At 38.3% G+C, this 27,948-nt stretch overlaps 1 pseudogene; it reads right to left on the reverse strand.

The window, feature by feature from the left end:
* Positions 1–1,560: 1,560 nt before the first annotated feature.
* LOC121960893 lies at positions 1,561–27,897 on the reverse strand (annotated as a pseudogene).
* Between the last annotated feature and the right edge of the window lie 51 nt (positions 27,898–27,948).

Raw genomic sequence — 27,948 nt, forward strand, 5'->3', positions numbered from 1 at the left:
TTTTGCTTTTTTAACGTTTTAACGGCGCGGTGTTAACCTGTGATTGGATTTAAGCTCAAAAACCACTTTGTTTTTATGCCTAAATTTGAACTAAGTGCTCCGCTGATTTTTGCATTAATTAGGTCTGAAGGAAAAATACATCATTGTATTTTTTTGGAAAGAAAGAAAGAATTTATGGTCATAACTGTACGTGCATATCAGACTTTCACGTGACATTAGTTTTATGGTTGTTTTTTTTAATGCATCATTTTGTTTGTGAGGAAAACTTTTTGGCATCCCTTCATGGTGAGCGGAGAATCCAAAAAAAAGAAGGTAAATATTCTAAATAAACTGAAGTAGTCGGTTCGCATTTAACCGCAGAAAATGACATTAAAACTGTGCGTGTGATCTTTGCTCACGCAGAGTTCAGACAGACGTGTTCGCAGAAACACGCGTGCGACTGTTTGTTCTGACGCGTTTTAAATCAAAGTGTTTTAGTGAAAATTCGGGAAGCACTGAGCAAACCGTGAATGAAGCCTGAATTTTGCTGCACGAGTTTGTAAATGGATGTTTCTATAATGCTTTTCTGAATTCAGCCTTTTTTTGAATTCTTCATTCATCGTAAAGACAAAAAATGATTCAAGAATTCAAAGTGACGCTGAGTGATTGATGGACAAGTGGACATTTGCGGGGAAAGTAATCCTTTAAAGACGTTTTGATTTTAAGAAAAAGGACGTTGTTAGTTGCATGAATTTCTCAGCCAGTTGTCTGCTCAGAGCTGCCAAACAGCAGGACGCCTGCAGGACGCGGGGCTAAAATCTGTCTCTCCCAACACGCAAACGCTGTTAATCCTCATGAAGATGAACTAAAATAAATTAAAATAAAATAAAAAAGTCAACATAACTTAAATTAAACAAACGTATTTGACTTTACGTGTTACATTTTGAGGGAAAATTATATACAATTTCAATAATAATAATAAAAAAATGGCTCGTAGTGATCCATGCACCTGTGCCTTCTGCAAAAATCGATTTGGATGTTAAAAACCCAAAAACGTTTAATGGAAACTGGTTGTTTTTGTTGATCATATCTTTAAATCCTTGCATAACTTTTTGGGGACTTTAACATTTTTCTCTGAGTGCATTTGAAGATGAAACATGTTTTTATTGCTGTGAAGGACACTAAACCAGATGGGCCTGTTTTCCACGTGTGGATATTTGGCTTTTTAGCTGAGATCATTTGGGGGATTCAAAACAACATAAATATGAATGAAAGATTGCTGCTGCAGTCAGAAAAATTCTCAGAGCATGTGAGGAGATCGTGTTTTACCAGGAAGTTCAGATAAAACAAACACTGACGCACATTTTTCAAAAGTTAATTCAAATTCAATTTATGGCTCTAATTACTGTGAGTTTTAGATTAAACCTGAATTGGGGGAAACTGTGAACTCTCCTCGACATCAGTTTCCTTTCCTCTGTGGTTTAGTTCGGTCTGTGAAGGAGAAAACGTCAGAAATACTCTTCATTCACAAATCCTCGCTCCCGCAGAAACAAAACAGGAAGTGAAAAGTCTGCGTTTTCGTCCGAGCCCCCCGGGGAAAGATTTATTCGTCGTGACTGTCGTCTCGCTAAACTGCAGAGGTTAAACAGACGTGCTGGACATCGATGTGCATATCAGTGAATTCACAGTCAACTTGCCTTTTTTAATGAGAACTGATGCTTTAAAAGGAAACAAAAGTCGAGCTGAGGTTCGTGTTGTCGTCTTCGTCTCTGCGGTCAGGAGAACCATCGCTCGCTGAGGGCCCGAAGCATCTGACTGTCCTCGTCTGACGCCTCCGGGAAGACTGCAGCATGAGGGGAGACACACACACACACACACACACACACACACACACACACACACACACACACACACACACACACACACACACACACACACACACACAATATGCACTGTGTAATAAAACTGTTTTCAACTACTTACAATAAATTAAATTTAAAAAAATAAATAAAAAATGGACATGATATGACGGGAAATGCTACAAACTTACAGCCGGTTGGATTCAAGACTTTTAAAGACTCTTTTAATTCCACCTGAATTAAAATTTAAAATTTAATTTTTCAGCAGCCAGTGCTGAGGGGAAAAACATGTAATGACATTAATTAGGAAATTTTATTTTATTTAATTTTGTCCTTTTGTAAGATTATTTTTTGGGCGTTTTTGTCTGCAGCTCAGACAGCGAGAACATTGCCTTTGTACATTTCTATCCACAGAGCTACCGGCGCCGCTTTGGTTTTACTTTGCAAATATTTATTGTGACATAAAACTCAACTCTTTGGTGATGTTAATGCAAGAAGCGTTACGTTTTTGTTTTTTAAAATTACTTGTTATCATAAAATCATAACAATCCTACCTACAATATCACAGCACTTTTAAGACTTTTAAATATTGATTTAAGACATTTTAATCCAAATTAAGGCCTTTTTTTTTAGATTAATAAATTAAATGTTTTTTAAGATTCTTTAAGGATGAGCAGGTACCTGTAAATAAATTTTAATCTATTTCTCTGGTTTTGGCATTTCTGGCCGTCGCCATCTTTGGACCCGGGTGATAAAGCGACCTGAATCTCTCGCTGACCCAAAACACTTCTCAGAATATCAAACAAGCTGACAAACAGACAGCGACTCACAATTTGGGTCGTCGAATGAGTCGGACCCGTAATCGCTCCTGTACGTGTTGGCTTCAGAGTCTACGGACTCGTCATCGTCGCTGTTGTCGTTGTCGCTGTTGCTGCCGAGAAGATCTGCAATCTGAGGAGATTTTTAAAGAAAAAAAGAAGTTACTGGGGATTAACCGCTTAGACGCCACAATAAACCTAAAGTCAAAGCTTCCACCGTCACCCTTGAGTTCAGAGCTCTCAGAGCCGGACTCTGAGGTGTGAGAAACGTTACCTCTTGATCTGTGGAAGAATTGGCGCCGTCCTCGTTATCCAGGTCCTCGTTATTGGCCAGGTCCTCTATCAGCGGGTCTGTGTCCATATCGTCATCGTCGTCGTCTTCGTCATCTGTGTCTGAGGAGTCGTCGTCGTCCTGGTCTTCATCGTCCTGGAAGAGGACACAAAATAATACTACTATAACTAATAATAATAACAACAACCATCATAATAATAAACTTAAAATGAATTCATACAGAACCTTTAAAAACAGCGTTTACGAAGCAGAGGCAGGAAACCACAAAAACATTTATCAAAATAAAGGCAAAATATTTAAGTTGAAAAAAGGCCAGAGAAGAATTAAAGTAAGTAAAGAAAAATACAATAACAAAATCAAGGCAGTAAACAGAACATTTTATTATTATTATTATTATTATTAATAATAATACTAAAGAGAACAGGCAAGAGCAACAGAGAATCAAAAGACGAGTGAAAAGAAAAATGAAAAGTAAAGATAAATTGAAAGACTAATTAAATATAAATAAATAATAAAATGAAACAAATAAAGAAGAAAAGAAAGAAACATAAATCATTTCTTTAAAATAAATAAATTTCTAAAAAATAAATAAAGAAATTAAAAGACATTAAAAGATGACATTGTATAAAGGCAAGTCTATAAAAATGGGTTTTAAGAAGTGATTTAAAGAAATCCCTGATTCTGCGAGCCTCATCTCCTCGGGCAGGTCGCTCCAAAGCCGAGCGGCCCAACGACAGCAGAAAACACGGTCACGTTTATTTTTAAGCCTCGACTTTGAAACGACCACGAGGGAACGACCTGAGGGTCAGAGGCTGCGAGCCGGCTCATGAGGGGTCAACTGTTATGTAGTTCGAGGCCAGACGGAGAGATTTAAAAGTGATAAAATCTTAAAATCGATTCTAAAACGAACGGGAGCCAGTGGAGGGAATGACGTGACTTTACCTGCATCAAAACAAAACACTGACGCCACAAATCTGACCGGAAATGATGAGCCGCAGGATCTTTCTATATACTGAGATGATCTGATTTTAAACTGCAGCACACGTTCTGAGTTAAAGTCCGTGTTTTCAGCGTCCTTCAAACGTTAAAAAATCATTTCGTGCTCTGAGAGTCAACTGCCCAACAAACACACAAACAGACGCCACACTGCGTCCTGTCGTCTCACCTGATCGTCGTCGTCTCCCTCCTCTGCCAGCTTCTGTCGTCCCACCTCGTACAGACGACACACCGTGTCCAAGCTCACCGTGTCCTGGTTCTACACAGTCAGTGTGTTAAAAGTTAACAACAATCTGTCAAATTCAGTATTTCACAACAAAAGTCTCCGCTTCTGTTCTCCAGATATGACGGTGAGTAAAAGTGCGAAACATTATGATTCATGACGATTATGACTGTAGTGAAGTTGACCTTCTGGATATTAAATCTCATCATTTCATCAGAATTTTTTGAGGAAATTTTGTCACAATTGACGATGTTCAGACTGGAGCTGACAGATTTTGTGTTGTCATCAGAAGCTCAGGTTATCGCCAACATTAAACGCTGCTGACTCTGAGGCTTAAAGTCAAGCGAAGTACCTCGATGACGGCCAGGTAGCAGTCTTTGGTGTCGGTGCAAAGGTCAAAGATGTTCCTCTTTACGTCCACTGTGGCTGGAAAACAACAGCAAAAAATAATATTTATTTTGTACTGTTTTGTGTTATTTCCTTTTTCTGTAAAAAAAAGTCAATCTAGATATGTTTACATTTATTTATATATATTGTCTGTAAAGTTTATATAATTTAAGAAAATGATTTAAAAAAGGAAGCTGGTCAATTATTTTTCAGTAACTGATGGAGAACGGGACAGATTCAATAAATCTGCAGCTCCTCCCGACTCCTTTTCAGACGTCTGTATGTTTGTGTGTGTTTACATGTTTATTCTTTCCTTTTTTATTTTTACATGTTCAAAATAAATTTAAATTCAAATTCCATTAAAACTAAAAGCAACAAGAAATAAAAAAAACAAAACAGAAACTTATCAGCATTTTTTTTATATATCAAGAATTCTCTTCAAAGGACCCAAAGTGACGACTGTAGCTCTAGGAGTCACTTCTTTTTTTTGTTAAATAAATAAATAAATAAATAAAATCAAGGTTTAGTGTGTCATATCTGTGGGATTAAACGTGCCTCTTTTGGCGCCTGTAAAAACCCCGGAAAGCTAATTCATGTGACATCAGAGTTCTGCCGCTTAAAGAAAGATAGTTTTAAGACGTTTTAATACTTTTTTAATGCCACTCGGAATAAAATCTAAGACCAAAACTGACACGTTTTATTTTCTTTTTAATTCTTATTTTCTTATTTTTTTATGACCTATGGACCTCTCTTTGAGCTGAGTCTTTAATAAAGTTTTGAATTAAACTGAATTGAATTAAGGGACAATTTTATGCCCAAATGTTTATTTGTAACATAAAACATGATGTTTTTTTGTCCAGTGAAAAAGTTAATTATCTATATCAAATGTTGAAAAAAAACCCCTTTCAGAGTGAAACACGTGAAAGATATACTCTTTTTTTTATTAAAATAAAAGTATTGATTTGGTTTTCCAACAGAAATGGGAAATATCTGGCATCTTTGGCCATTTTTTTTGTTTCTCAAAATGCATATAAGATTAAGTCTGAAACAAACAGGAAGTTCGGCCTACCGATGGGCTTGTAGTCTGTGGCGTCGAAGGTTCTGAAGGACGAGCCGAAGGGACTCTTCATCTGCTGGTCCATGGCGTCATCCTCATCGTCGGCTTGCAGCATCGCTGTTTTGAGGTGAAGTCAAACACAACACGTCAGGAATGAAGTGAGACAAACACGCTGCTAAAAAAACTTTAAATTTGGAACAAAACAAGCCGCTCGTACCTCCGTACATGATGGTGGCGTTGCTGTTGAAGACCAGTCTGCACTGGTCCAGAGCGGGGACGGTGTGCAGGAGGTGGAAGGTCCTCAGGTCCCACTGACGCCTGCTGTCAAGGCCGAAAACTACAGATTTTTTTAGTTGAGATTTTTCTGTTGTGTTTTAATGTACCTTTATTATCTGTTTATGATAAATAAACGGATAATAAAGTGCACTCAGTTCTTGAGTCTGAATTTGGAGTTCTTATGTATATAAAACTGTATTAACTTTACCTCGTCTGATCATTTTAGATAATGATAATTTCAGATAATGCGCGGTATTTATGGCACTATTTATGTCATGCATTTTCACCCAGTCATTCAGGAAGGCTCAAGAAAAAATATTTGTAACTTTCAAAGTTGATTTCTCATAAAAAGTAAGTGTTGTCCCAACTAATTTTTTTCACATTATTTTACAAAGGAATTTTAAAGCTTAAACAGCACAATGAAAACAAAATTTCAAACACAAATTCTTAAAAGAATGGTTTGACACTGTGGCAGACAAAATACGGTAAAAATCAACCCCTCAAAACCGTCACGTCATAATACACGAGTTTCTGAATGGATAAAACTAAAATGAGATAAAACATGTTTCCCTCCGTTTCCAGTCTTCATGCTTAACTGAGATTACCAGCAAGAACGTAAACCAGCCTTTCTGTCAACCCTTTAAATGTAGATTTCATTTCAATAATTAGGCAATAGAAAAAAACAGACCGTTCCCTGACAAAACAAGTTATTTTTTAAGTTTTTGCCATTAAGCTTCATGTGTATTTAAAGCTACAAAAGCAAAAGGTGCAAAGTGTATTTATACTCTGAATCATTGCTTTAAAAGAGCGGTTTGGCGTGTAAAAACGACTTAAATCAGAGGATACGATCTCCGTGTTGACGATGACCTCCAGGCCGTTGGGATGGAAAACGCCGCTGATGTTCATGTTGAACTTGTCAAACTTGTGGATGGCCTGTGACGCCCCGCACGTCCCAGAGCACGCCGTCGTTCAGCACCAGGTCGTCGGTGGGGTTGAAGGTGGCGCAGTTCCTCTTGTAGTTGTTGGCGAGAGCCGGGTCGTTTAAAGTCAGAGTCTTCTGACCCGTCTGGATGTCGTAGATCTGCAGCACACAGAAAGGACACAGCAAAATATCGTGTGGGAGTTTTGAGTCAATGTTTTCTGATTTACCAGGATGTCAGGATTTTCCAGGATGTCATGCATTAAAAAAAATGAGTAAAATAAAAAATAGAGAAAGAGTTGGAAAAATTTACCAGGTACGTCCACCGGTTACTAACAAAGAAAACTAAAGAGGAAAAGCTGTTCAGTGACACTGCATTATTTTGGGTCACATACGTGTGCGACTTGGTCCTTGGTGCCGATGACTCGGTCCTGAGAGTGTTTACTGAACTCCACGTAGTGATCGTCCATAAACGAGTTCCTGAGAAAACAGAAAAACACACACCTTAATACATACACCACGAAAAATAACGGGACTCTAAGGTGGTGTGTGAAGTTAAAACTCTGTGTGTGTGTGTGTGTGTGTGTGTGTGTGTGTGTGTGTGTGTGTGAGACAGTCTTACTTACTTCATGCTGAAGACACCGTCCATACTCCAGAGAGCGGATAAAGGGACGCTCCAGGAAGCAGAGGTCAGCAGCAACTTCCCATCCTGAGAAAAATAAACAATACACTTTTCATTTAAATGACAAAAAAAATTTAAAAAGAGAAAAGAATTTTAAAAAAAAGTATAGGGAAACAATAGAAATATATTAGTTTCTAGTGAACTGTGTCATATCATCTATATTCCTGACGTCGTAAATCATTAAAGCTGCAATAACAAACAAAATAAATTGAAATATCCTCAAAAAATTTCTCAGTTTTTGCCCCTCAACAATGTCTTTATTGATTTTAGCAACAATAAACAAGGACATTCACATAATAACATACCAGGACGCATATGTATGCACAGATACAAAAACAGATAAACACCCAAACAAAACCTTAGTACGATACTGATGATGATTTAACACACGTAACAACCCCACCACAAAAAAAGGAAATAAAAAATGAAGTAAACTGTGTAAAGTCAATTAAATACAAAACTGCAGGTTGAGTACATCTTCTATTAATGTACAAATGTTGATTAAACACACACACACACACACACACAAACACACACACACACATCAGCTGATTTGAGACGTAAACATACCCTGGGGTTCGAGGTGTGTGATGGCTGACGAGTGGCAGGTGTAGTTGGCCTCCTCCTCTCCGGAGAAGACGTTATAAAACTTGAGGTGACCGGAGCAGGTTCCCAGCATCAGGAAACGCTCGCGGGCTGAGAAGGCACAACAGGTGAAACCGCTCTCGTCTCCGTCGCCCTCATGGAAGACCGACATCGGACGAAACCTGAACAAAAACATTGACGACACAAAGACTTTTTGTCAAAACTCTTTTCCATTTTTAAACGAACACATTTTACCTAGCTTGAAACCGCACCCCAACCCAAAAAAAACCCTGAATTGTTTATATATATACTATTTTATTATTTTCTATTTTTACATTTATTTTTATTTTGAAAATATATTAATAAATAAAATATATAAAAATCGCTCTGGTTTAAAACCGTTTCAGTCGTACCAAGAGTGAATTATTATAATTTTCTGTAATCAACAGTAAAAACTGTCACTGTCATGAATGTATGCAATACTGTAAAAATAAAAAAGTACTAAAAGACTTAAATGATCACCGAAACAAACACGTTGTGCGGAGGCCGTCAGCTGTTTGCAGCGAGTGAGTCCGTTACCTGCTAAATATCAGATGTCTGTCCAGACACCCTCTGTCCACTCCTCCGTATTTCGGGTACAGCACCCTGCTCCCCAGGCGGGCGGTGAAGTTGGGCGATGCCTGTCGCCTCTGTTTGGGCTCGGGGCAGCGGTGGGGGTTGAAGAGGGAGAAGGGGGGGCAGGTGGTGACGGGGTTGGGGCAGCGGGCGTGTTGCTCCCGCAGGTACTCTGTGATGATGCTGTCGAGGGTCGGGGGGGAGGGGAGGTGGCGCTCCAGCTGCTTCTTCATAGCTGGAGTCTGTTTGAGGACGAGGAAGAAATGATCAAGAGTTCATCCTGAGTCTGAAACAAACTAAACCTCATTTGACCTAAATTTTCTTGGTCTGACCCATTTTCAATCCGTTGATTATTGGGTTGCACGTGGAAGTGAATAATCCGTTTATTGAACGTGCTGTTTACATGCTCAAACACATGAACGGGATACTTCAAAATCTGGATGATGAACGTGTTTTTTATGTCTGTGTAAACGCTCTGACAGTGTCAGTCCACTGACTGATGAACAATGTCCACTTTAATGACTAAATGCATAAAAGAGAATAAACCAAAGCGTGTCGCTGACCTGTATGAAAGCACCGTGGTCCGACTTCTGCTTCAACGCGCGAAGTTTCTTCCCTGAGTTGCAGTGGGCCGCCGGGCGTTCCCGTGTGAACAAAATCCGGCCAACCAGATGCGAGCCCTGCCCGTGAGGCGCAGGATGAGGAGGGGCGGAGGCAGACGAGGAGGAGCATGAGGGGTGAGGAATGGCGTGGGAGCGAGAGGACGGGGGAGTGGAGGAGGAGGAGGCTCCAGCGAGAGAGGACACAGGAGAGGATCCAACATGGCTGGCAACGCGAACTGCGATCCCGCCAGCTGACCGACAAGTCCTGGAAATCATGGAGGATGAAGGGGGGGGGGTGACGCAGGAGGAGGAGCTCGGGCAGAGGGACGTTAGGGATAAGTTGGCCTCTTTGATGAGTGTGTTGGCCGTGTCGTGAAGCCCTTTGGCCACCAGGTGGTTCCTGATGAGCATGAGGAGTTCCTTCTCTGAAAAGGTGATCCGTGATTGGGCGACCACGCTGGCCCTCTGCAGACGAGCCAATGAGACGTCGGTACCCATGAGCAGAGGCTTCCCCGAGACTCGCTCGGTCAGCTCGGCGGCATATCGGCAGAAACGGACGTGCTCGCTTCGTTTGTCCTGCAGCACCGGCTCCTTCATCAGCTGGGGAGCAAAAGAGGAGAAAAGAAACACATGAGCCTTAAGCAGTGTTTTGCGGACTACAAAATTACTTATCATTTTGAGATTTTACAACGCAATGTCAGAAAAAGTCCCACATAAAATTCTAAAATCCTTCATAAAATCTTACTTCCCACATCTGAGCAGGTTTAAGAATTTTAAAAGATTAATTTAAGTCCGTTTAAAAGCAATTAAGGCCTTGTTTTTAGATTAATTCATTCAATGCCTTTAAAGACTATTTAAGGATCTGCAGGGACCCTGGAAAAGGATTAACATTTCAGCTCAACTATGAGAAGAAACTAGAAAAAGGTAAACACATATTTCTGCCATTGTTGCGAAATGCTCCAAACCCGTTTTCGAAGTTAACAATATAAATAAAAAAAAAATATATTATTTGTCTGCATATAGATCTGCTGTTACAGTTACAGGTAACTCAGCAGCAACATTAATGTTCATTCAACAAGCCTTTATGCTGTATTTCAGCAGCAGAAAACTGAGAACACTTTAATATCTGTTATTATTATAAGTTATATCATTAATGTGATATTCAACAATGTTCCTGCGTATTTTCTGACTATCGTGCAGCTCTGTGCAGCGTGATGTTCTGTATGTAGCATCAGTACTCGTGTTTTCTTATCTTGTGCTGACCTGTTGAATGTGGCTGCTGGTGAAGAGCGGCAGCTTGCTGATGATTTGTCTGATCGCTGAGCTGCGAGAGAGTCCGACCAGAGCCTTACAGGCCAGAGCACGGATCAGGTCTGCGTCCGTGATGGGCATCTTCACCGACAGCAGAGACAGAAGCACCTGGGGGACACAGATACAGCAGAGCGGGATGAAGGGCTGGGCGATAAAACAATAACGACATCAATCGCGGAAAAACTTGTGAGACGTATATGAGAGACGTAGTCGATAAAACGTATTCCAGCCATGTTTTGACAGACACAAACAGCCAATGATAATAAGAATAACGCCACGGAGAACCAAATGCAGTAAATGACTTTGACTGTAGAACAGCTGAGTGTTTGACAGCCACAGCGCTGAAACAAACAGATTTGCAGAGGTGGAAAGTGACTTCTTTAGACTTTAACAGACGACTTTGTGTTAGTTTCAGCTTTAATCAGACTCTGGATGAATTATTTAGAAACAGCAGGACGCATCGCTCCGTGTCTCATCCAGCCGCTCACTCTGAGCTCTCGTTATTATTACCAGGGGCAGATGTAATGTTTTGGGGGCCCGGGGCCACAAACACATGATCTTATTTCAGCCTTTCTTTAAGTGGGAATGTCGGCAGGCTGGTGGCAGCTGTAGGAGAAGTAGGCCGACTCAAAAGTTTTTAATTCCTGAGTAAAATGATTAATAGCACAGAAGTTTTACGTAAGTTGAAGATAGTCCTGCAGTCAGGAGAGGTTGGCCTATTATCAGTATTATCTGCTAGTTGGTGATGCCTGTTCAACAGTGTATTTGTCATGTTCAATGTCTGACAGAAAATAAATATTTAAACCAAAATTAACCCTATGGTATATTCATATCTCACTTAGAAGCCAAAGGGAACCTTTAAGCTTGACAGAAAAATTGATTTGATGTATATCGTGATATATATCGATATCGACTGATATGAAAAAAAATATTGTGATAAGACTTTATTCCATGTCACCCAGACCAAGGATGATCAGTGACACCACAGAACGACACATTTTTTTCCTATTTTTAAATTTTCCATTCAAGAAGAAGGTGATTAAAGCTCCTTTGATTCGTACCTTAATACCGTTGTTGTTCTGCACCATTTGCCACATGTGGGCCAGCACTCTGTTGTGGGGGGCGGGGGGCTGCTGAGGGTGGAGGGACGGCCTGAGGGGGGCGACAGCAAAAGCACCCACAGTGTTGAGGCTCTGGTCTGGAGCGCACACACAGTTTATTATCACCTGGGGCAGGACAGCAAGAAGAATCAGAGTTAGACTGTTGCACAAAATAATTTATGGCACCACACTGAGGGCCTGTTCTAGGCAAGGGCACAGGGGGACGGTGCTGCCCCCAAATGCTCCACCTACCCCACTAACACCAAATACAGGCACCTTTAGCCCTGAAAATTCTCACTTTGAATAGTTATTGTCACTGACACAAATATAATATAATAAATATATAAACTTCACCCAGATTTAGGACATCTCTATGTTAGGAAATTTCTACGATTTAGGAAGTTTCTCGGATTTTAGGACATTTTTAGGATCTTAAAATATTTTTCGGATTTTAGTACATTTTTAGGATTTTAGGACACCTCTCAGATATTTGGACATTTCTGGGATTTTAGGACATTAGGGTCTAAGCTAGGACCTCAGTCGTGTAATGCAGGCGATCCTCCACTGGCACTTTTTTTGATAAACAACCTCAATTTTGATGCTGTTTTATGCACTCTGGCACCTCATGGATACTTAAAGTACAAAAGAAATTCCGAATGTGAATCACTTTATTTTTATTGTGAATTAGAAAATGGCTTGGGGGCAACCTGGCACCCTATGGGGGGCCAGATTTGGCCAGCGGGCCATTATTGACTGTTACTGCCAGAGTGCATAAAAAGGCACAAAACTGAACTTGTTTATCAAAAAGCTTTGAATAAAAACATGAAACAGTTCGGGCTTGCACCATACTGTCGGAGTGCAGAGCGTACTCTGGCCACAGATGGAGCAGCAGAACTTCAGGCGCACTGAGTGAAACTTAACTGTTCATTTTTCTGGGTCTAAAATCATAGCAGCTGCTCCTCTCATCCATCGATCTGATTAGCTCTAAAAGAATCGACAGATCAATTATTCACCCTGCGAGTGACAAACTGCCGCTGAGGCAAAAAGAAAAAGAGCTCTTCCTGCGCTGTGTTCACGCACCCGAAAAACGTCTGAATTTAGAGAGGGGACACAGAATGATGTGAAGGGACACACAGGCATTTAAAAGAAAAGGAAGTTTGTTGTTTCCACAAAAAGTGATGACCCATCTGTCTCACAGTTTTTGGACTAAATAGTATTTCAGTCCAGATTGACACTATTGTGGCTGATAAACAGCATCAGTCATTTACCGGAGCTTTTAACTCACCTGCAGAGCAGACTTCTGGATCTCAGCATCGTTGACAAACACCTCGCCCTCAGCGACGCCCAGGATGATGCTCATACCTGCAGCAGACACAAAAGACACATCGATGCACATCCAGGACAGAAGATCCACGGGACAAAACTCTGAGAGATCTGACAGTTTTACTGACCCACAGTGGAGACGGGCGACCTGGATTCATCCAGAACCTCGACAGTGTCCGCCAGCACCAACTGCACTTTAGGGACCACCATCAGGATGGCCAGGATGTCCAAAGCGTAACGCACCGTGTCACTTCTGGACAGATGGACAGACGCAAAGAGCAGGACACAGAAAGGGAAAAAAATAGCGATTTATCAATGCTGTAAATGTGTCAATAGATATCTGCAAAGATCGACAGCAGAAAACAAATAGGAATTAAAAAAATGAGAACTGTATGATTCAAATAAAGTGACCTGAGATATTCCTTTGTAATTGGCCGCCAAGTAACGAAAGCGTATTTGTGCGTGCGACTTTACCTGCCGTAGTAAGTCCTCCAGTCACAGGCTGTAGATATGAGCTGCAGCATTAAAGGAACACAGGACAGTTTGTAGAAAATCTCTACTGGTTCCCAGTGAAGCTGAGGAGGACCACACTCGATGAGAAACTCCATCATCTCGATAATCTGCTCTCTGGTGTACGTATACGCCTGGAAACAGGGAGCAACACACACATATACAGTATTTTAAGTTTAATTTTTTATTATTTTTTTAATTAATTTCTGTGCAATTTTAAATACATAAAATGACAGAAATAACAGTATATTGCGCAGACAGAGGCAAAAAAGAAAAACAAGCAAGCTTATCTGAAGCCTCTTAAAAAAGGTTAAAATTCACAATTTTATCATGTTTTAGTTGATACACAGAAACTGAAATGACTAAGTAAAAGTGATGGCGAAATAATAACAGAATTTATGTATGACAACAACACCAACAACAACACCAACAATTAAGGATTGAAAGTAGAAAAATGTGAGTTAGTAATGTGTATGAAAAATGTGACGGGTGCATGCATGTGTATGTGCATGAGTGTACACAGGTCTTTGTGAGGACGACATTGGTTTGTAGGGTAAACATCAGGGTTGCAAATCATAAGCACTTTTTCTTAATCAATTATTGGTAAAAATATAAACATAAGCAAAAATTTTTTGTTTATTTCAAACAATACAAAAAGTTTTTTTGTTCCTCAATCAAAGCTCAGTGCAACATATTGCATATACTTGAAGGGCACTGCACAACTATTATACTACTATATCTATTGATCAATTAAATTCTTAATGACTGATTAATCTGTCTTTGATTAATTGTTATTATCCCTCTTTTATAGTCATTATAATCATATGTATAGAAAAGAAATATTCATGAAATATATATTTAAAACCTATACAGGTATTTTTTTCCTGTGTTTATTTTGGGTTAATTTCTTGTTTTGGAATTTTATTTATTTATTTTTGGCTTATTTTCAGGTAATTTTCGAGTGACTTTTCACTAATTTCTTTTTGCTATTTTTGGGTAACTGCTTTCTCCCCATGTTGTTGAAAGAGATCAAACCATTTTTCTCAGGTTTCAAAGCAACATATTATATATTTGTCAGCACTGCATATTTTATAATTTTACATGTTTGACTAAATTCTTAATGACCGATTAATCGATTATTATCACTAATGTATATGCAAGACGATGAACACTGAACTCTGTATTCTTTTGAAGGTTGATCATTTCCTTCCAAACATTTCTGTACAAACAGGATGTTAAAAAATTAAACCACATACCTTATAAAAAGGCTGCTGGGGAATGATGGTGCCTCCGTCTGACGTGTGCAGAGACTGTTTGACCTGTTCGGCCTTTACTGCCAGGTGAGCCTCAAAGTACCTGAACAAAACCATCAAAAATCCTTTAATGTTACGTTATGTTACACACCTTTACCACATCAGCACTTCAGCATGTTTACAGCTGCAGGTACAGTCAGCAGGTACAGTTATGGATCTTCAAAACAACCATCTATCACAGCCACAAACTGTAAAAACAGAAATTATCATTTCATTTTCAAATTTCTGCTGGTTCTTAAACACATGATCTGTTATTATGCAGATACCATGGTTTTTCCAAAACTTTCACAATTAATTTAAATTTTCAAAACTGAAAATTGCTTTTTGTGAATTCCATGACTTTTCCAGTTTTTTCATGACCGAACCCTGTGAATAGGATAGTTTTATTGTTTGCTTTTTAAAGGTTTCTTACTCCCCTTAACCCTTTGAAAAGTAAGCAAACTGGCCTGATTTTGTCTTAAAAAAAAACGTAAGAGGGCAATGAACAATAAAGAAATGACTCAAAAATTAGCAAGAAACTAGTAAGAAAGAAAAAAGTACACGAACATTTAATTAAATTTGAAGTAGAAAAGAAAAATAATGTTAAAAAAAAGAATAATAGAAAATCTATATAATTTTGTAACATAATTTAAATATATAATAATGAAATAGTTTTTCCATTGCTTTTTTCTTGTTTTTTCACCGAGACATATTTCCCTGGCTTTTTAAAAATCATTTTCCAAATCTACTAATTTTTTGCAATTCATGAAACATTTCTTGCCAAGTTGCTATCTGAATACCTGTGAAAGGCATCAGAAAATGAACTGAAAATTAGTAAAATATATAAATAATTAAAAAAAAAACCTTTGGCTAACAAGACCTGGAATAAGTGCTTAAAATTATAATAATTCTCATATTTTGTAAAAATGTGATTATGAAAATATAGTTTTCCGAATTGTTTTTTTTTTTTTTAAATCTACTAATTTCTTGCAATTTTTGGAGCATTACTCAATACGTTGCAATTTTCTGTTTTTTCCCTGTGTTTTTTTTTTTTTTTTTTTAAAAAGACACTGCACCAATTTGCTCGGGGTTCAAAGGTTTAAAAGGCTTCTGAAAGCAGCACAAGAAAACTGACATCGCTCCAGGTTTCAAGGGGTTAAAATCAAGAAAAACTCATGACCTCCAGTGAACTCTGGCGACCCAAAGTGGGTGTCAGGACTTCTTCACAGATCTCGCCTTTTATTTTTGCTCTCTAAAAGACCAGATTGACACATTTAACTTTAAAATGTACTAAACTATCTTCCAGCAGAAGGCGTCCCCAGTCTCCCCTCTACAAGGTCTGATGTTTTCCCGCCACAGTATCACCACATCTTTTGGGAATCACTGCCTTCCACCGTCTTCGCACGCATTTTCTCCCTGTCCCTCTCTCACTCGTCCATCACTGTCGTACCTGCGCAGAGCCATGCACGTGTGTTTGGCGGTCTGTCGGTTTGAGAAGACCTGATCGTCGCTCATTATGGACACCTCGTTCTCCGTGTTGAGGATCTCCAGAGTACTGACCTACAAGGAGAAAAGGGGATAATTAAGACTTTGATAACTGTTAATTCAACAATTATAGATATGTATATCAATATTTGAAATACAGCCTGCTCCATATTTAATGTGTCTCTCTTCAACGCCAACTCCAGATTCACTCTCGTTTCGGAGCGAGCTTTGTCCAATTGTCGCTTCGCCTCACTATATTGGAATTTGGTCGCTACTTTTCTTTTTCTTTGTTTTGCAAATCTATTTTATTAACTTTTCCCCCAAAACAATAGTTTCAATAGAACAAAAAGTTTCCACAACCATATGAGCATGCAGCCCAATTGAGCATGATTAAAAGTATTATTATTTAATAAAAATATTAATTTTAAATAATTTAAGTATATAATGAATAAATAAATTAGTTAAAAATAATAAATAAATAAATCATTATAAATAATTTAATAAAAATGATAAAACAGGATTAAAAATAAAGTAGAAAGGTAATTATTTAGATATGCTTTGTAAATAAAGACACTGAATGAACATTAGATTACAGAGTACAATGGGGTGTGCACGGTGTTACCCTACAACGTGCTTTCCTTATACTTAATTCACACAAAAGTCAGGTTTAATACTTTAAGACGTATTTTTTTTACTGTCCATTTTGTCCAGTTTTCAGTCACACAGTTTCTTGTGTTTTAGTTGAACTTTTCTAACCTCGCCTGCGAGTTGTTACAGGCTCACGGTACAAATATAAATACACCAAAACACTCTTTAACTGGGTCGTGATGATTGAGAAGGACTACTTTTCTGCGAGTCATTAGATTGCTTTTTGTTCCTGCACAGGTTTGCTTTAGTGGGAAACAAGCTGAAAGGTTTTGCACTGACCAGGTTGACCAGCTGCGCAGGCCGTCACTGTGTGGTCGAAGAGCTGCAGCACGGCTCTGAAGGGAGAAGGAGATGGAGAAGAACAGGTGGCGTGGCAGAACGCCCACGCGTGGGACGACTCCAGGCAGCCCACAGAGCGTAGTAGGCCAACCATGTCGGACAAGCACGCCGTCTGGCAGCGTGCACACCTACGAAACACGCACGCACGCACACACACACACACGACACACTCACACACACACAATCAAATAAACTTTAATATGTCTGAAGATGTATCCAGTTTGTGTTTTTGCTTTCATAAAGGACTGTAGGGACTATTCACTTGATTATGATGATCTTGACTGTCTGTTAATTTAATTAGTAATTGTTTCAGCAACTTAAGCAAATTGGGGCTTGATTTTTTTTTTTTTTATTAAAACATGGGAAGAAGCGATGACCTAAAACCAAAGAAAATGAGCAAAAATTGTGAGACAAATAGTAAAAAGTTACAAGAAAATTAACTGAAAATTAGATCATAAATACACAAAGAAAGAGAAAAATCAGTTTTAAAAAAAGCCAAGAAAATCTGGAATAAGTGCTTAAAATTATAATAATTCTATTATAGTATTTTATATATGTATGTATGTATGTATGATCATTATAAATACAGTTTTTTTCCTTATAGCTTTTTTTCTAAATCTAATTTCTTGCAATTTTTGGAACATTTCTTATCACATTGCAGTTTTCTTTTTATTCCATGTTTTACTTTGTTTTAAGGAATTTGCACTGATTTGCTTGAGGTTCAAAAGGTTTAAAAGGCTTCTGAAAAGGAGCACCCGTGTAAAGTAATGTCGCTCCAGGTTTCAAAGGGTTATTAAAACCTTACTTCCTAAAGCACCACTCATCAGTTTTTTAATTTACGAGATCATCTCGGTTTAAAGTGCTCTGAATGTGTGTCTCTCGTCTGTGCGTTAACCGTACCCTCTCCATAGCGTCCCTGATTGTACGCCAAGGTAGTAAAAGCAGTAAAAAAAGAGAAACTCCAGTCGCACGCCATCGAAGGCCTCGGGATCTCCAGCAGCTTCTGCACTCTCCGTGAGCGATGAACTCCGCCGCAAACTTCTTATGGCGGAGCAGCGAGGCGAGATACTGAGGACACACAGAGGAGGACGGACTCAGAACTCCTACAAATAGTCTAAAATACACTGTGGAAACTAAATAGTTACATTTCAGACTGTTCATGTCAAAAAATGCCTCCATTGAAACCCATTCAAACATGACATTTTTGACCCCACAGGCCATCAGAGCAGAAAAAATCAGGACTTGTATTATTTCTGGGTGTCATTCTGTGGCTTATTTGGACCATATATGGAGAAAATACAAGCTGTTTCCACTAGGTGGACCTGTCACAATTAACACTGCTGATAATCAATCACTGACAATATCCCAGACTGTCTGCGGCAAAAAAAAAAATCTACTTTGCATGTTTATAGTATTGAAAAATATATATATAGTATATAAAGAATCATAATTTTATATTGAAAATAATTTCAATTTTTGAAATATTTTTTTTTCATCTAAAAACATAGTGGCATCATGACAAAAAAACCTGACCATTCTAAAGGGTTAAAATTCTGAAAATTAATGAATATTTAACATTTATAATTAGGGCTAATGTTGGTTTAAAAAATTAATTCAATGACAGCAGAAATTCATATTAATGTATAATATTTTTCAAAGCTCTGATTCTGAAAAGTGTATATTGTGTGCAGAGTGGGAGTGTTGTAAAGTATTTGACACTGCACAAAAAAAATGTATTAAAAATCAATGTTGCATCATGAGTTTCTGTAGCGTCGTATGATCGCTGCAGGACTGAAACGGCCTCCTGCAGCTCAGTTCACAACAATCCAACTTTAAGGTTGACACGACGGTAAAAACGTCTTCTGAAAGCCCATAATCCCAAAAAAAACTCTATGTCTGATACTGCAAAAAAAGAACAACGTTTTTTTTAATGTAAGATTAAATCATATCAAGACATAAGGACTTGCAGATATGCTGCAGACCACAACACTTTAGTTATTACTATTTTTTTTAATTTTCCACTTTAAAAAGGGAGGCAGAGGAGGCAGGCAGCTCTGTGTGTAAAACAGGAGACACCACTGAGTTCAGCAGATGCAACCACCCCACCAAAAATTTATTCTTATCCTTCACACACAGACACACTCCTCTGTGGGGAGAGGCGGCTGGGGGGGAGGCTGCAATGACAAACTAAAGACACGATGTGCTCGGCTGGTTTCAGGGCTCAGTCACTGCTTTTGTATAACAATATAAAATATTAGCGCTCCACACACAGATGATGCTGAGCTGCGGGCTTGCGACCCGACTGTTTCTGCAAACCAGACCGCTGTGTGTAACCACACCGACCGTACATAAAAATCTCACACTTTAAAAAAATCCACAACAACCACTTTAAAATTCACACTCTGGAGGAATTTTAGTTTAACTGTTAGACTCTTTTGTTTGTAACTCAAGTGTTGAACACGAGGCAGTTTTTTTGTGTGGAAGTTTCAAATGAAAGAAGAAACTAATCAAATGTCATGAAGTATTGTATTGTTATTGTTTTTATTTTAAAACAATTTCTTATTGAATATAAATACCTAACCCTCTGAAACCTCAGCAAATTTGGCTTTCATTTCTTTCCAAAACAGTGGGAGGAAAGTAACACAAAATAAGAAATAATTAAATAATCTAATAATAATAAATAATAACTAATATTTAGTAAGAAATAGTAAAAAGTTCCCAGAAAATTTACCTGAAAAAAATTAGTAAATAAATAAATAAATAAAAAGATGAAGATAAAAAGGTAATTAATTCTGTGACATAATTTCAAAAATATAATTATGATCATTGCAATAAATAATCATTTCTCCCTTGATTTTTTTCTTTTTTTTCCCTAGCTTGTTTTTCCTTTTATCCCAAGACATTTTCCATAGTTTTAAAATAAAAAAAAATAATATTTTTTTAACCTACTAATTTCTGACTTGCTCACTGCCCTTTTTCCCAGTTTTTTGAGAGATAATCACAGAGATTTGCTTGTGAAATATGTCTGAGAGCAGCACAATAAAAGTGATGTTGCTCCAGGTTTTCAAAGGTGTTTAAACTGAGAGATCTGATTTGTGATGGTGGGTGACATTTGGGCTGGTTACCTTGGGAGGTCTATGGACAGAAATAAATACTAAAATAAATAATAATGCCAGTCTTACCAGGAGGGCATCAAAGGTGAGCTGGACATTTTTGGTCTGCTGAGGTCGATGTAGCTCATCAGCAGCGATCGAGGTGTCGAGCTGCATGAAGACGGCGAGCAGCTGAGGAGACGGAGAGAGATCACTGAGGCTACAGGTGATTTAAAAACAGCAAGTCTGAGTAAAAATGAACAAATAAAAAGATGGAAGGCCAACTGATCAAAGTTTTAATTTAGATTTAAATGACGGAGGTGGCTGTCCTGATTAGATTAAAAAAAAAAAAAAGAAAAAGAAAGAAAAAGAAAAGACGGAGGGCTAAAGATACTCAAAGAGCCAGCTTCAGTCTGAGAAGAAAAACATCGCCACTGGTGATGAAGAAATAAAAACTTTGACGATACAATCACAGATTTTCGGATTAGGATTTTAACAGCCACTGTTGTTGTTAATCTGCATTATTTTGGGTCCGTACAGAGAGCTGTGATTCGTTTTCTTCTCACCTCCTGGTAATCTCCCCGAGCGGCGTCAGATACTGCAGGATGAGCCTCTGCTCCATGGCCGCGCTCAGCGGCGACAGGCTGTAGTCGGAGCCGATCACCATGGAGCTCACCTTCCGACCAGGAGGCGCTGCTGGCCGCTGCTCGCCGGAGTCGTTTCTCTCCGCCTCCTCCGCCTCGGTCCCGGCAGGAGGAGGAGGTGAAGTTGAGTTTCTGCTTTGCCTTCCTCCCGTTCTCCTTCACCGCCCGTCTCCTCCCTCCTCCTCTTCCTCCCTGCCTGTCCTCCGCCTCCCTGGAGGCAGAGGTCCGGCCTCGCCTGGTAGACGAAGTCTGGGAGCAGGCGTGTGAGCTGCTGCTGCTGGAGGCGCGTTTTTTTCTGGGCCGAGCAGAGCAGCGACAAAGGTTTGGATTTGGACGGCGGCCTGCTGCTCTTCTCCGTCTCTCTCTTTACTCTCTCCCTCCTCCCCCACGTCCTCCCCCTCCGTCTGTCCTGCCGGTCTGCAGAAGAGCTTGAGGTTTTGGGCGGCTTCGACCTGAGAGTACCTGAGGTAGATTCTGGGGCGTCTTGGCGGGACTGAAAAGGGACTCTTGGCCTCTGCGGTTTGCAGCTCGTGCAGGCTGAGGCGCTGAATCCTGATGGGAACCTGGAGGTTTGGAGGAAAAAAGTTTTTAGAGTGTGGTTTGGTGTTTTTTCAGCCACATTCAGAAAACATTTTGAATGAACGAAGGATTAAATATATGTATGTAAATATATGTGTAAATGTAAAATGATTTTTTTGTAAGCAGATATCATAGTCGTAACAAAACTGTTTAAATGCTTTTAGCAAACGTTTCATCAAAACTGAAACTTTCAACATCATATGCAGCAAGTTTCCCCCTACAACTTTTTTATAAAGTTTAGTGAAATTTTGAATAAAAATGAATAATAAAAATAGCTCCCTGAGGTTTTACAAAGTTCATCCAGTGCTGACACTTTCTTTGCTTTCTTTTTAATTCATTATTTTATCTCCAATCATTAAAAATAAAGTGCTGCTCCAGATAATCGGCAAAATGAGAAATATCGTCACCGATAATCGGCCAGGCTGATAATGTGTCGACCGCTGCCAAAAATTATATACAAACAAGCAAAACACAAGTACCAGTGTTCTGTGTTTGTTTTTTAAACCTGAGATGTCTGAGAATGTGGGAAAACACCGAGCTGTGAAGTCAAAGATCAATAAAAAAATAAAATAATTTGCATCATGAAAACTTTTGATTTCAGCTGAGAAAATCATTAATGGCCAAAACTGCAAACTCTATTTATCGAGGCTTAAATACAGTATTGAGAAAAAGTTGGCCAGTGCAGAGGGACTGTGTGTGTGTGCTGTGTGTGTGTGTGTGTGTGTGTGTTGTGTTGTGTGTGTGTGTGTGGGTGTGTGTTAGACCCACCAGCAGAGCGTTCTCCTCTCTGTAGCAGGGCCGCCACTTTCCTGGTTGCTCATGGCTCTGGCCAGCAGGCCGGCGGCGAAGATCGCAGAGCGGCCGCTCTGCTTCACGAGCCCAGGAGAACAACTTCTCGACCAGACCCTCATGACAGACGCACACAGCACGGAGCCGACAACACACCGCCAATATTTCACTTTGACAAAGTATCTTTACTTTCACATCTTAATGAAAATAACTTCAAAATAAATTAATTGTTGTTGTGTTTGAATCAGTCAGATTTTTTTCTTGATTTTGGCATCTTGAGCTTCACGAGTTAAAATGAAACTCCAGATAAGTGCAGCATTTAAAAAAAACAAAAACAACAACACAATATTTATTATTTTTACATGCTGCATTTATTTAACCCTTTGAAACCTGAGCAAAATGGCTTCATCTTTCAAAAACATGGGGAAAAGGCGATTAACACTTGAGCCAGAAGTTAAGAAGAAATTAGTTTAAAAAAAATTTTTTTTTAAAAAAGTACAAGAAAATTACAAACAAAAAATGAAGAAGAAAAACATAAAAAATTAAAAAAAATAAATAATCAAGGAAGTACAAAAATAAAAATTAAAAAAAAATCCCATGGAAAACAAAAAACTGCATAAAAATATAGAAAATATATTTTTTTAAATTCTGTAATTTCTGCAGAATTATTTAAAATTATATAACTATAATCATTGGAAATATATTCTTTGGAAAAATTCCCAAGCTTTTTAAAAAATGTTATTTATTTTATTCTAAATCTACTTATTTCTTGCAGTTTGCAGGACATGGCTAATTGCCTTTTTACCCATGTTTTCGAAAGAAATCAAATGAATTTGCTCTGGGCTTAAAGGTTTTTTAAACACTGAAATGTGTCTGGATGCAGCACGACAAAAGTGATCTCCATCCAGGTTTCAAAGGGTTAATATGTCAGTGTTACTGTGATAAATTATTCCTTCATTTCTTGTAGGTTTTTGGTGATTACAATCTCAGAAGACCCTCACACTTCCAGCTTCACTCTCACTTCTTATTTATTTATTACTGTGCCACCGTCTAAACAAATCTGAGCGTATATTTGCCGTTTTTGGGTTTCACCTTCTCTGGAAGACGACGCGGTCTCCAGACCGGGCATGATGTTCTGCAGCAGACGACAGGCGCGTGTTTGAGGCTCAGCTCCCTGCTCGTCAATTATATACGTGTCCATCAGCTGGATAAAAAACACAGAGTACACACATCAAACCTCCACTTTTGAAAAAAAAAATCAACTTTCTTAATTTAATAACACAACTACAGCAAAAACATTGTTACATTTAAATTTTGTTTTCTTTCCAAATTTTTTGTGCTAATTCACTCACTGACAAACAAATTTTTGTGTCATGTAGTAAAAGGACGAAGGGTTTTTTTTATGCCTGCTTGATTAAATTGCTAAATATTAGACGGACATTTTGACCAATATTAAGTATCAATGAATAACAGAGCTGAAATGTTAGCTGATACTGAAAATTAACCATTTTTATCTAAGTTTTGTTTTGTTTAATTTTTACAGTTATTTTCAAGGAAAAAAATCAAACTATTGTCGAGTTCCAGTTTCTCAGATCAGAGTATTTTCTCTCTCTTTTTTTTAATCATTGTGAAACTGAATATTATTTGGGTATTAAATGTGATGGAAATTTTTCACTATTTTTTCACATTTTAAAGTGAAATAACTTCTTGATTAATCTAAAAAAAAAAAAAAAACATTAGCAGCCTAAATGTATTTTTATGGCAAACACGTTTCATTTTATTACATCCTCCAAAAAGTCAAGAGACAGATTAATGAAGTACACATACACGTTTATATGTGTATATGCTCAGATTCAGACAACTGTATTAATCTCACATAAACAGATCAGTAATAAATCCAAAAAATAATATGCCAAGAAATTCAGCAGAATAAAGGAATCTATATATAGAATAAAGTTTAGCAATAAAATAAATAAAAATAATAAAAACAAAACAAAAAAAAAATTTGCAAAGGGGAAAAAACATTTTGAATTGCGATTAGTTTCACAAGCGGTAAATGTCACTTTCTGGAGGATATACTATTTAATTTGTATATATTATATTTTTATTTTTTTTATTATTATTGCTGATGTTAGCATTATTTATATTTTTGTATTCTAATTCTTCTTTCTTTTTTAAAATTTATTTATTTATTTCCAAAGTATTTACATTTTGGGAGAAAGTGGGGTGTGTGTGATGAATGTTTGTGTGTATTTACTGAAAAATATACAATGAAGTTTGAAAAGAAAAAAGAGAGAGATTAATAAACAACAACAAAATCAACTGCAATTTTTTAAGATCCAATCGTTCGCTGCTGGTCAGAATGAGAATAATAAAACTCATCCGTCACATTTTGACACAAAAACAACCGTCACAAGCTGCTCGATTAATAAAAAAGCTGCCGTCCTCACCGCGTTAGTGAAGTTCATCGTTCATAAACAGCATCTTCAGGAGTTGCCCCCAGCATGCAGTCCGGGTCTGCCCGTCCTGCAGAGTCACTCAGGAGTCACAAAAACGCTGTGATTATTATCTTTATAATTATTATTATTACTTTTACTATTATGACTGTTATAATCTGCTTTATTTTATTTTCTATCTCATCTGTTAACAAAAAATGTGGGAATGTAAAAGAAAAAATGTGGAAAACATATAAACTAATGTACATTTATGTTAATTCCTACAATAAAGTATTATGAAAAATTTAATTAAATAAAAAAATATGAGTCAAACTAAACAACCAGCAAATGTGGTGTATGCACGTCCAATCCGAACTTGGAGCAGGTGTGAACAAAAGCTGAATAAATAGTGAAAAGGCAAAAAATTAACTCACGCTGCAGGGCTCCAGTTATCACTTATTTAATGCACCAAAGTGACGTTTCGAGCGGACACGCTTTCATCAGACTAAATTTACAACTGCGAGACCGCCGTCTAAACACTGTATTTGTTTTTGGTATTTTTTATTAGGACACTGTGGCGTTGTGCAGGACAGTTATTGAATGAAAAAACTGTGATAGTTGTTCATATCTCTGAAATGCACGTTTTTTATTTGCATTTCTCACACCCCTTTTATAAATTGCACGTGCGTTCTTATTAACTGTCGCACATGTGGTTTTAAATAAAGACGTGTGTGGAAGTTACTAACATGCAGGTGCAATTTATAAACAAAAAAACAAAACACAAAAACAGAAAGCACATGTTTATTTTTTAAAAATAAAACCATATTGATGTCACCTCCCGGGCTCCGTAAAGGGCAGAAGCTGCCTCACGTCTTTATTTTTAACCTGTTGTCTACATCAACTGCAAAACAGATATTAATTTTGCAACCTGCACGAAGAGCTTTGTCTGATCAGGGTTTCTAAAGGAAGCTTCAGCTCAGCTCAGAAAACCCCAGGATGGTACATTTAAAATGCAAAAAGCTTAAAATATGATCTATTAAAATCACAACAGGTACATAAAATATTAAACTTTTCAACTTTTCTAGTTGTAAAAGTATTAGAAAGTATGAGAATTATAGGACACTAGTTGAATAATGTGAAAGCATGAATGTGTAATAACCTGGATGACGGTCATCAAACGGATCGGGGTCTGCTTTGTGATACTCTCCCGTCTCCCGTTCAATCAGCTCAGAGATTCTGCAGAAAAACACAAAAAATGAGTCACACTCCTATTTTTTTAATTAAGAAAAAAAAAAACTCTGTCCGCGTCTCATGCAAACATTTAAGATATAACAGCTTTTTTTAAAATAAATACTCTGATCACTGCTTACTTTGTGAGGATGGACACCAGCTGCTCTGTGCTGCGCTCTGTGCTTCTTTCCCAATTCGTCCAGCAGCGCGGCGAGATCCGCCTTCGCGTCCACCGACATCGGCAACCGCCATGGCAGCCGACACGGCAGCGGACAAAGCCGACGACAGGACGTCTGACACGGAGGCCGGCGGCTCCTCCTCAGGGGAAGACATCGCTGCCTGGAAGACAAAAGGAGGACAGAAGTGAAAAAGGGAGAAGAGAGGGAGGGTTACATTTATTTACTTTTTTCTTCATTTTTCTGCTCTTACTCTATTTATCCTTCACTTTTCTTTCTGATGTCCGTTCTTACCAGTTTTTCATGTTTTAATTTATTTACTGTTCATCTAAGGTCTTATTCATCTTATTTTTATCGTCTTATCACTGTCTTAATTTTTTTCATTAATCAAATTATATATAATTATATATATATATATATATATATATTATATTATATATATATAAAAACAAAATTAAAATGACTGCAGAGATAAAAATACATTAAGTAATTCTAAAAAAAAAAAAAAAAAGCCAAATTTCAGGTCATTTTCTCAAGTTATTTTTTTTCTTTATATATATTTTTGTCAGTGTTCAGGTCATCTTTCTGTTTTTCTTCTTTTCCCCAAAATGTTAAGTTCATTTTCTTTTTTGATTACTTTCAGGCCTTTTTTTTATTTAAACATTTATTCTCTTTTTTGCTTCTTTTCAGGTAATTCTCTTTATGTTTTAGTTTTATTTTCCACATAGATTTTTTTTTGTTAGTTTTCAGGTCATTTTTCTGTTTTAGTTTCAGGTCAATGTTCAGGTCACTGTCTTTTTTTAACTTTAATTTTATTTTATTTATTTAGCTTTTTTTCAGGTCATTTTCTTGTTTTTTTAATTTATTCAAACTTTTATTACCGTTTCTTTCCGATTTTCAGGTCATTATTTTTATACTTTCTCTTTTAAAACAAATTTCTTACTAATTTGGAGCCATGTCTTGTTGAGTTGCGCGTTGCTCCCCGTGTTTTGGAGCCAGTTTGCTCGAGTCTTAAAGGGTTAAACCCTCTGGTCCCAGTTTGAGGAGTCCAGTTCGCTCACACTCACCAGCAGCTGTCCCAGTCTGGCTCGACGTCGGGACATCGCAGCGCAGCTCTTTGGACACTAACAGTTTATCTGCTGAAGAGTCCACATCAACAGCAGCAACAGGTGTCCCTGCGGCGAGGACAGCTGCTCCTCAGAGGACACTGTCTGTCTGTCTGTGTGTCTCAGCTAACGCGGCAAGACGAGGACAGTTAGCAAACTCGGCTAACTTCGCTCAGTTCGCGCCGCTTCCTTCGGTTTATCTGCGCGTCCTCTCGGCGTTAAAACACACACTTGTCCCCCCCTGTCTCCGGCTAATGTCTCCCTGTCTCCGGTTAAAGTCACAGAGCAGCGGCGTGGACAGCCTCATGTCAGAGACACAGACAGCTCCGGCTAACCACTCCTCCGTGTTTTAAACCTGTCACACTCACCTGGAGAGCGCGCGCTGCTGCCGCTTCTTTCCGCTCCTCACTTCCGCTCGACGTCTCAAACAAGTTTCGACAAATTTCGCCTCAAAACCGCGAAGGAAACGACGCGGACATTCAACGTTTTAAATACGAGAAAAAACTCTCACGTTTATTTTCAAAACTTCTCCCGGCGGCTGCGCGCGACGTCACAGAACTGGCGACGTTAGATGACGCAGGAAGCCGAAACCGCTCATG

This window comes from Plectropomus leopardus, chromosome 2 (assembly GCF_008729295.1).
Source record: "Plectropomus leopardus isolate mb chromosome 2, YSFRI_Pleo_2.0, whole genome shotgun sequence".
NCBI classification, from domain to species: domain Eukaryota; kingdom Metazoa; phylum Chordata; class Actinopteri; order Perciformes; family Serranidae; genus Plectropomus; species Plectropomus leopardus.